This window comes from Camellia sinensis, chromosome 2 (assembly GCF_055761805.1).
Source record: "Camellia sinensis isolate YWXY chromosome 2, ASM5576180v1, whole genome shotgun sequence".
NCBI lineage: Eukaryota > Viridiplantae > Streptophyta > Magnoliopsida > Ericales > Theaceae > Camellia > Camellia sinensis.
In genome coordinates, this window is record NC_138962.1 from 99,740,976 (window position 1) to 99,751,018 (window position 10,043).

General features: G+C 40.4%; 1 pseudogene; it reads right to left on the reverse strand.

The window, feature by feature from the left end:
• Nucleotides 1-3,323: 3,323 nt before the first annotated feature.
• On the reverse strand, nucleotides 3,324-4,722 carry LOC114278645 (cation/calcium exchanger 4 pseudogene; annotated as a pseudogene).
• Nucleotides 4,723-10,043: the final 5,321 nt, after the last annotated feature.

Here is a 10,043-nt window from a genome sequence, read left to right on the forward strand (position 1 = left end):
ATTAGGGAAGGTAAACCCTAGAGATTTTGTGTTTATAATTTTAATCAACCCTAGCTCTCCTAACAGAAGCAGCCGTGAGGGGGAGAGAGAGAGAGGGAGAAGAGAAAAGAGAGATTGGAGAGAAATTTTCAGCAACATTGGTGGTCAACAACTCTAAGGTATTGTCCTATTTTATTATATTTATATATTGTGATGGTTCATGTGTGTAATCTGCTTGTTGTTGGGAAGGAATAGGAGAAACGGGTGTGTTGTTTGGGTGCCAAGTCAGTGGTTAGTGATGAGAAATAATGGGTGTAATTCTTAGTCCAAAAATTCTGCACACAAACACAAACTTTAAAAATCAAGAAACCATATCAAACGGATAAATTTTAAACTAAAATTTTTATAGTATATTAATTACATATTGAATTGCAGGAATTTTCTTATAATTTTTGGGAGTCAAAATCCATATAAATTGATGCGTTCAAATCTGTCCAAAAAACTAGTGTAAAACAGTAACTTCGGAAGTGTTGTTCTCATTGGGTACAAATCCGAAAATATCAAATTAGCATAATTAGAACTGGTTACAAGTCTAGTTTCTTACATTTTTGGTCTTGCATTGATTGCTTGTGTATACTAAGAGAACCATTGATTTCTTTAAAGTACTGCAAAAAGCGACCTGTTTGGATATAAGTAATTGTAAATAATTATTTTGATAAGCAAATCAGGTAAAACCAATTGGGTTTGAAAGTTAAAATATATTAGTTGATATCTGGAGGGTTTTGGAATTTTTCTAACAGCATGGAGTAGGGTTTTAATTTTCAAAGTTAGCAAATAGATTGGAAAAACTTGTTTAAAATTCTGTTTTATCTTACAGTTACTTTTAATTTAGTTTCGATCTAAACCTATGTCTTGGGTAATCTTAGACCTTGAAGAACATGAACTTAGGTATTATTTAATTGTAACGGTGAGTTGGGTTGAGCCGTGATAGTGTGATTTAGCTTGGGGTTACTTAGTTTCTTATTTTTTTTAGTATTTTTGAGTTAGTAGTGACATGTAGGTTTTGTACTTGGTCCAAGGCACTAGTTGGACTTTCCTATTCGGTTTGAGGATTATAGTATTCCGTGTTTAGGTGAGTAGTTGCATGCTACAGATTTTTATAAATGTTCCCCTATCCTGAACTGTTGAAAAATTAAATTGTTGTTTCAGTACTAAACTGTTTTGATAAATTATTATATTATCAATGGAATCTAAAACATGTGTAAACTTGGCATACTGTAAACTATTTGGTATGGTCTCATGTTTATAATGGTGAACTACCATGTTTTTGCGAAACTGAATTGTATTGATTATTGAGACCATCTGTATATAAAAATCCAGGGAAATTATTCCACTGCGTGTGGTGACTCTAGCCACTAGGGAATAGATCCGGGTTTGGCTGTGATGACTCTAGTGCTCAATGATTGTAAGCAAAAGACCTGGGTTAGGCTAGGTGACCTTCAATCGGATCATCTTAGAGAAAAGGCCCGGGTTGCCACCCCGAGGATGACTCTTGGTTCGATATTGGATCCATCGGGCTTATTGCCTTGAAAACTTTGTGGCATGTTACTTGTTATTCTTGGTACCCAAAAAATTATTAATGATCATGTTATATTCTTTTTTTAAGTGGAGAATGTCATTTATTATGTTCTTGAGAGACACGAGTATTTTAACTATTGACCTGTGAAACTTTCTTTCTGAAACAGATTATCTTCATTAAAACTATATGTCAATTTAGTTTCTGTGATATATATTTTATTTTGGATTTGGACTCCGTTTTCAAAACTGTATTTACTATCTATGTTTTTACTCACTAAACTATTAGCTGACTTAGTTGTTTATCATTTCCAGGTATTAGAAGGACTTAGAGTGGACAGGGACTCAATTGCATGGACCTTTAGGGTATTCATATATTTTGTTTTAGCTTGTTATGTCGGTTTTGCGCATACATTGTGGTTGAATTTTATTTAAAATTATTTTATTTTGTAGGCGAGTTGTGTCCCATTTAGTATATATTTTTGAAAGTTGATTATGGCTTGTTTTGCCATGCATACTGGTGACATGTCATTGGATTAAATTTTGATTTATTTTTACTGGACTATTGTTACAATTATTCTATGGGCTAGGGTCCTATGGGCCACGACCGGTCATACCCTGGTTTGGGGTGTGACATAGACTATTAAATTTTCTTTGTGATGAATTTTTTGCACTGCATAAGTTATAAGGTTTCACCTTTTCTTTGTTCAAGTCTTCAATTTTTGCCCCTTTGCATCACAAAATGTTGTGGGAAAATACATAATTTTTTCTTGCAAAAAAATAAGGAGTTGGATAGAAGACCAGAATTCAAAATTTGCTGAAAAGGGAAGGAAGCAAAAGAAAGAGTTGTTGCTGCAAAGCATAAGGTAGAAAAAAACTATGGACTTCTGAATTTGGGAGCATAGAATAATTTCTTTTATAGTACTTTTATTTTAAATTTAATAATATGTACAGGAGAAACAATTGAAGCAGAAGATGAAGGAAAAAGTGGCCAAAGCTGTCATTACAAAAAAATGGTGTTCCTCTTTCAATTTTTGAGCATGAAGCTATTTTTCACAAATTAAAACTGAAGCAGCTCAAGCTCATGCCGAGATGGTGGAGTCAAAAGGCATGTTACCTATGGGTATGTTTTATGTGTTCCATACAAATAAGTTGAGTTGAACTGGTAATTGGGCTGTTAAAGTTTGCCTTTGTAGAATTTGGATGGAGGTGCCGAAGTTTAGCTTGCCTATTGAGTTTCTGAATGTTGGTCTGACCTCATACTTATTGTAATTTTAACTGAGCTCGTTAAATAGCTTTTTGCATAGGGCTACAAACAAACCAAGAATGCAATTTGGCAAAATATAACTTTTGGGTTAATTTGGTATTCATTCTTTATGAACCTAGAATGGATTAGGGGTTAACCAGGTGAGTGAGTGGATCAATGCCAAAATGGGTGCAATTCTTGTTTGGGATTCTTTTGACTTATTGAATGCATGACACCTGTGAAAAGGTCAAGAAAAATTTGATATGAAAAAAAAATATATACAACCTATTGTGATTTCTGATGTTTTAAATAATTCTTACCTATGTTACATGCAAATATTTTTAGAATCTCAATAACAAAATACGTTTTGGCAATAGAAAAAGATTGTTGAAATATTTATGTTGTATTTGGCCATCATGGTTGGCTACTTGACCAGATTTTGGAGAGTTGGCACATCATTTTCCTTAAGAATTCTACTTGGTCACCTAGTCTTTCTTTCCTTTTTCAGCAATTACACATATTGCTATAATTTGTTATAATCTCCATATTTACTATCAAGCCTCAAAAAAGGGAAGCATCCAGACAAAGCGATCTGCACACCATCCCCACCATTCATTGCCAATGCAACATTTTGACACTAAATCACCCATCGAGTTGCCCCATGCCAATACAGCTAATCCAAGGATTGATGGATTAACCCCTAGAATTACATCAACCCTACCAACAGAGCAACAAGCTCATTTGCAATCATGTAGAACCAAATGATACTCATAAAAAATCCACCCAAAACCCATGGAAGTAAAAACTTCTAAGGTGGACAATCTGATCTAGTGTACAAAAAAGCAAGAACACCGAGTGCACAATCAAGTGGAAACACCAAGCAAATAAGCAACCTTTCTGCTTTTAGAACCCACACTGTCTTGAGTACTCCAGAGAAATGCTGGAAGAATGGGATCAAGTGAAGCACTGCCTACAACGTAGAGACTTTTGAACAAGATTCCTCCTCAACTAGGGGAATTGTCAACCAGCGTGGCACTGTTAAAGGCAACTCCATTATTGAACATAGTTTAGAATAGGAGAATGACGAGTGCTCAATTTCTATGCCATCATCAATCCAGCCCCACACAGGCATTGTCAGACACCTTAGCTGACTGATTTGAATATATTGTCACATTTGATGCCCACATCCACTGAGGCAATGCACTACGGGACACGATTGTATCACTTTATGTGTCCATATCAAGCAAAGTACTATATAGAGTCATCCTCTTGGTTCCCTTGAGAGAACACACTTCCTTTGACAGGAAGCAATGGTGTAACAACATCCAATTACAACCTTCATGCATGTTTCCTCAAAATCTCATTCACAGCAATAACAAATGCGTAAACCACATAAATCAAGACAAATGGGATGGCTCCGCCCACATTCACCTTACCAACATACAACATCAATGAAAATTATACAAGAGTAACAATGAAGAAAGAAACTAATATCTCTAATAAAACATTTCTGATCAATCCAAACTTCCTGCTCAGCTACACAGAGAAACAGTCCCAACAACGACACAAGTAACAAACACTGACCCACCCAACACACTATTAAGTCCCACATCACCAGTGCCTGCCCCATAAAATCAGTAATACTTGCAAACACATTAGGAACTCCATAGAGTCACCCCAACAACAATTGGAGATAGTCTCAATAGACTTGAGAGCTTCTCCAAAGAACAATAGAAGTAATCCGCAGTGTGACCCAATAGATATAACAATGTAGCCAGCCAAATACCCAATATTACATAAGTAAATGCATTTTCATGACAATCACAACAGAAAAACATTGTATAATCAAAGAATCCACCGGACGAGCACTGGGGGTGCGCTTTCAAGAACTCACAACGGCTTGCAAAATTCACGTGGTTGAATAATCAAGCACAAAATTCAGGGTTACTTGCTGTAAGAGGAGCTAATTTGAGCCCATTAAATTAATTAGGCCCAGTAGTCCAAGGTTGGTGGGCCTGAATTTATCCCAAGTCCAAGATTGGTGGGCCCAGATTTATCTCCATCAAACGGGTTGAATCGCTCTAAGCCTCGAAATGGTTCGGATCCATGAACTTAGAGACTTACTCGGGCCGGACTCGAAAGGGTATTGAGCAAGCCTAGAGATCCGAGACACTCGAACTCGAAAGGGTTCGGATCCACGAACCTAGAAATCCAAAGCACTTGGCTTCAAATAGATTCAGATGCAATCTAGAAGTCGCTCCGTTAATGAGTCCCAGAACACTTGCGGGCTCGGAGCTTTCCAGGATCTACGCACCAGAACAATAGACGTAATGGAGTTCAAACAAAGGACCTGATCCCGAGGACGGTGAGTGGAGATAAATTCACTCTTCAGTTAAACTAGCCTATACCCGGGGTCGAGGTGGCACGATCTAGGGGGTCCCTGAGACTCGGCAATATTTGCAGCATGGCGTTCTCTTGAGCTACCCCTGACCCTTATGCGGCAGGACGTCCTCTGGGACTACCCCTGACCCTTTGGGATGATTGGGGATCATTGGTTAGGTGTGGCTAAGAAGAAGGGTTCGCCGAGAGGTTGATCTCCTCTTTGAGGTTTTCCTCATCCTCGGAAAGGTCACCTCCTCGGACAAGGTGGTTAGAGAGAATATTCCCCATGTGCCTTATACATGGGCTCCATCCTACATCATGAGGTGCCTATAAATAGCACCCACCCATAGCTTTACAAGGGATGGATTTTGGAGAGATGACTCTTAGGAAAGAACTAATTTTCCATCTCCATTATCAACCTTGAGAGTGAAAGTGGGAGATCCATGGGAGAGCCTTGCCATTATCCTCTCTCTAAATACTTTGCCTTCTTCTTCACCCAATCTCTTATCTCCATCATCTCCTTTACTCATGTGTTCTTAAGTTGAGACTATTGAAGAATCTAAGCCTCTCATCTTCTTCTAGAGACTTTGAAGTTGTTCTTCAAGGATCTTCGAAGATCTTCGAATTTTCCAACGACGTTCTTGAACCCTCTCATACATTTGGCGACTCCACTGGGGAGGCGGATTGGTTAATGGTCTCAACGAGATGTGGAGCCTACACAACTTCGGCAAAAATGGCAGATAATGAGACTCATCAACAAGGCTCTTCCAATGGTGGTGATGAGAGGACTCAAGTTCAAGGCTCACCTCCCATCCTTGAAGCTATTCAAGGACTCCAATACACTCAACAAGAGATTCTCGCGACCCTTCAAAATCTCACCCACGCCATGTTGGTGATGGGTTCGCATTTCGCACCACCGGCAACAAATGGAGGTCAAATCGACGCCAATAAGCATCAACAACTTCATGGTAATGTTGGGAATGGTCAAAACCATCAAGATCCACTCCAAATCCTCCCTGAAGATGTACAAAATGGTGTGCAAAATCAAGTGCTAGGAGGAACAAGTCATGGCCAACCTGCGGCCCATGGAGCGCAAAATCACACACCTGGAGGATCGAGCCATGGTCCATCGGTGGTTGGAGGAGTTTCCAGCATGATGAATGGTGTTCTAGCAACTGTAGAAGTTCAAGGAAGGCCTACAGAAATTCCTCTACAAAATGGTGCTCCATCCATGCCTAATTTTGTTCCACCGATTGTAAATTCTACTCATGTACCGAGTGGGTCTCCTTTGGCTCCGACGCCAAGTTTGCAAGTCCAACCCAGTACAGCCATGGCATGCAATGAACTTTATGGGACCCAATGCAATGTCCCATCACCAAATGGCATGTCCATAGGTGCCGATGGCCAATATTTTCATGTGTCTTCATTGATGATAAATTTTCAACACCCAAATGGCCAAGTCGCTCTAAGTTCAGTTTTCAGGTCTACAAGCCAAGTTCTGGGAATACCATCATCAAGTTCTCTCCCTCAACAATTTCTCACTCTCGCCGATGTGCAAGCCATGTTCGATCTCGAACGGGGCAAGAGGACTTTACCCTCTTTGCCTGATCCGGATGTCAAGCCACCTTACCCTATTGAGATGTTGAGTTATCCATACCCGGAGGGATACACGGTGCCGAAGTTCATCAAATTCGATGGCAAACAAGGAAATGCTAGAGAACATGTTGTGCGGTTCATCAAGACTCTGGGTATTCATGGTTCAAACCACGTCCTCTGGCTGAGAGAATTCTCCAAGTCCCTCACCAACCAAGCATATAGTTGGTACGTTAACTTGACCCCAAACTCTATTCGGAGTTGGGAGGAGATGGTCAACAAATTCCACACCAAATTCTTTCAAGCAGCTGAGAAGATAATCGCACTTACCCTATGTAAGGAAAAGCAGCGGGAAGGCGAAGACATTCTTGAATATGTGAAGAGGTTTCAAGACAAAGCTGTAGACTATCATGAGGCTGTGGAGGAAAGCTACTTGGTCCAAATCTGTGTTGAAGGGGCATTGAACGGATACAAGATGCTTCTTGTTAATCACAAGCTACCCACCTTCTCGGCACTAATTGAAGCATCTCAGAACATCAACATACCTCAATCTCAGGAGATCAGGTTCGAGACTAGTTATAAAGCCAGCTTCAAGTCATCCCGAGGACCTTCTGTCACTGCAGCTTCCACGTCTTCTACACGAAAGTCACAGGGGGAGGAATTCAGAGGTCAGAAGAGGAAAAACTATGAAGATGACACTCCTTTTCCGTGTAGTGTCGAGGAGGTGAAGGCCTTAGTTAAAGAATAGGTGGCAGACGGGGAATTGAAGTTGCCTCATGTCGAAGAGCTTTTGCTGAAGAAGGACTGCGAGGGTCCTAATTATTGTGTTTTCCATCGATCACTAGGACATCCTACAAAAAAGTGCCGGATGCTTAAGAAGATCTTTAGAAAGAAAGTCGAAGCACATGAGATAGAGTTCAGAGAACAGAAGCCCCAGGAAATCTTAGAAGACATGGCTATGATGGTATGATGGTGCATGATGGCCATAGCCCGAGTAGCTGGTGAAAGCTTTCCAAATGATCTTGCAACTCTAGGGGCAAATTTCAACATTTCGTAGAAGAAGTCTATCTATGACATTTACAATTTGTATTTACTGCATTGTCTAAGAATTTTCTATCTTTCTTTCTTATGTTATGAAGAAAGTTATTTCCTCCATATTATGTATCTCCATTAGAAGTTATTTTCTCTACATTGTATATCTTCATTGTGCTATGTTGCTTGAAACAGTTTTCAATTTTTATTGCCCCTCGAAGAAGAAAGAGGAATAGTAGACTCGGTTACCAACCTGAAGGGACTTTTCTTGACGCAGTAGAAGTGTACTCCCACTCAGAGAGGGACAACCTTTGCTTTCATTAGTTGCCAAAATAGTGTGTGCTCCCACTCGGACCTCCTAAGAGCAGCCATTGCTTCCTTCAATGCAAGCTTCGAGGGTCTTTCTTGCTAAAGTAGAGTGTTGCACCCACTCGGACCTCCGAAGAACAGTCATTGCTTCCATCAATGCAAGCTTTGAGGGTCTTTCTTGCTGAAGTAGAGTGTGTGTTCCCACTCGGACTTCCGAAGAATAGCCCTTACTTTCATCAATGCAAGCTTCGAGGGTCTTTCTTGTTGAAGCAGAGTGTGTGTTCCCACTCGGACTTCCGAAGAATAGCCCTTGCTTCCATCAGCCATTGCTTCCTTCAATGCAAGCTTCGAGGGTCTTTCTTGCTAAAGTGGAGTGTTGCACCCACTCGGACCTCCAAAGAACAGTCATTGCTTCCATCAATGCAAGCTTTGAGGGTCTTTCTTGTTGAAATAGAGTGTGTGCTCCCACTCGGACTTCCGAAGAATAGCCCTTACTTCCATCAATGCAAGCTTCGAGGGTCTTTCTTGTTGAAGCAGAGTGTGTGTTCCCACTCAGACTTCCAAATAATAGCCCTTGCTTCCTTCAATGCGAGCTTCAAGGAATAACATTTGCTTCCATTGATTGCCAAAGAAATGAGTGTACATCCACTTGGATTTTCGAGGAACAGCTTTGTCTCCGCTTGGATTTCTAGGGAACGATCTTTACTTCCGTTAGTACAAGCTTGATAAATTCGGTTGCCAGCCAGGAGGGATCTTTCTTGTGGTTGCCAACTAGAAGGGATCTTCTTTTACCAAAGAAAAGAGTGTGCTTCCACCCGGACTTTCGAGGGACAGCCCTTGCTTCCATTTGGACTTCCAAGGAACAAACCTCGTTTCCATCAGTGTGAGCTTCGAGGATCTCTCTTGTTGAAGTAGAGTGTGTGCTCCCACTCAGACTTTCGAAGAACAGACCTCGCTTCCATCAGTGCGAGCCTCAAGGATCTTTCTTGCTGAAGTATAGTGTGTTCTCCCACTTAGACTTTCGAAGAATAGCCCTCGAGACTCGGTGGCCTATCAGAAGGGATCTTCTTGCCAAAGTAGGGTGTGTGCTACTATTCAAACTCTTTAGGGACAGCCTTGCTTCCGTTTGGACTTCCGGGGGACAGCTCTTGCTCTCATCAGTGCGGGTCCGAAGAATAGCCCTTGCTTTCATCAATACGAGCTCTGAGGATATTTCTTTTCAAAGTAGAGTGGACTCCTACTTGAAATCCTAAGGGATAGCCTTTGCTTCCATTAGCTTCCGAAGTAGAAGTGCGCATCCACTCGGACTTCCAAGGGACAACCATGTTTCCGCTCGGACTTCTGAGGGAGAGCCTTGCTTCCGCTCGAACTTCTGAGGGACATCCTTGCTTCTACTCGGACTTCTGAGAGACAATCTTTACTTCTATTAGTGCATGCTTGGTAGACTCGGTTGCCTTCTAGAGGGATTTTTCTTGACGAAATAGGGTGTATGCTACTTTCGAACTCCTAAGGGACAGTTCTGCTCTCGTTCAAACTTCCGAAGGACAGCCCTTGCTCTCATTAGTGAAGATTCTGAGGTCCTCGGGGTCGTGGATTTCACACAAAAACTAAAAGTCTTAGAATATACAAATTGTAAATGTCCTGTCATTAATATCCATGCATACCTGATTGTAAAAGACTTAGAATATTTAAAACTAAAAGTCCTGTCGTTAATATCCATACATACCTGATTTGAAAACAAAGAGCCAAAAGAAAAACAAAGGGTAAAAAAAGATGTTATCCCCCAATAAACAATAAACAATAAACAATAAAACAAAGAGATGTTAGGAAATTGATAAATGAGAATAAATTAACCCATTCATGATTATTAAAGAACAAAATGAGGTTGGGAAACATCAACAATATTGCTTAGAATTGTTTGCTTACT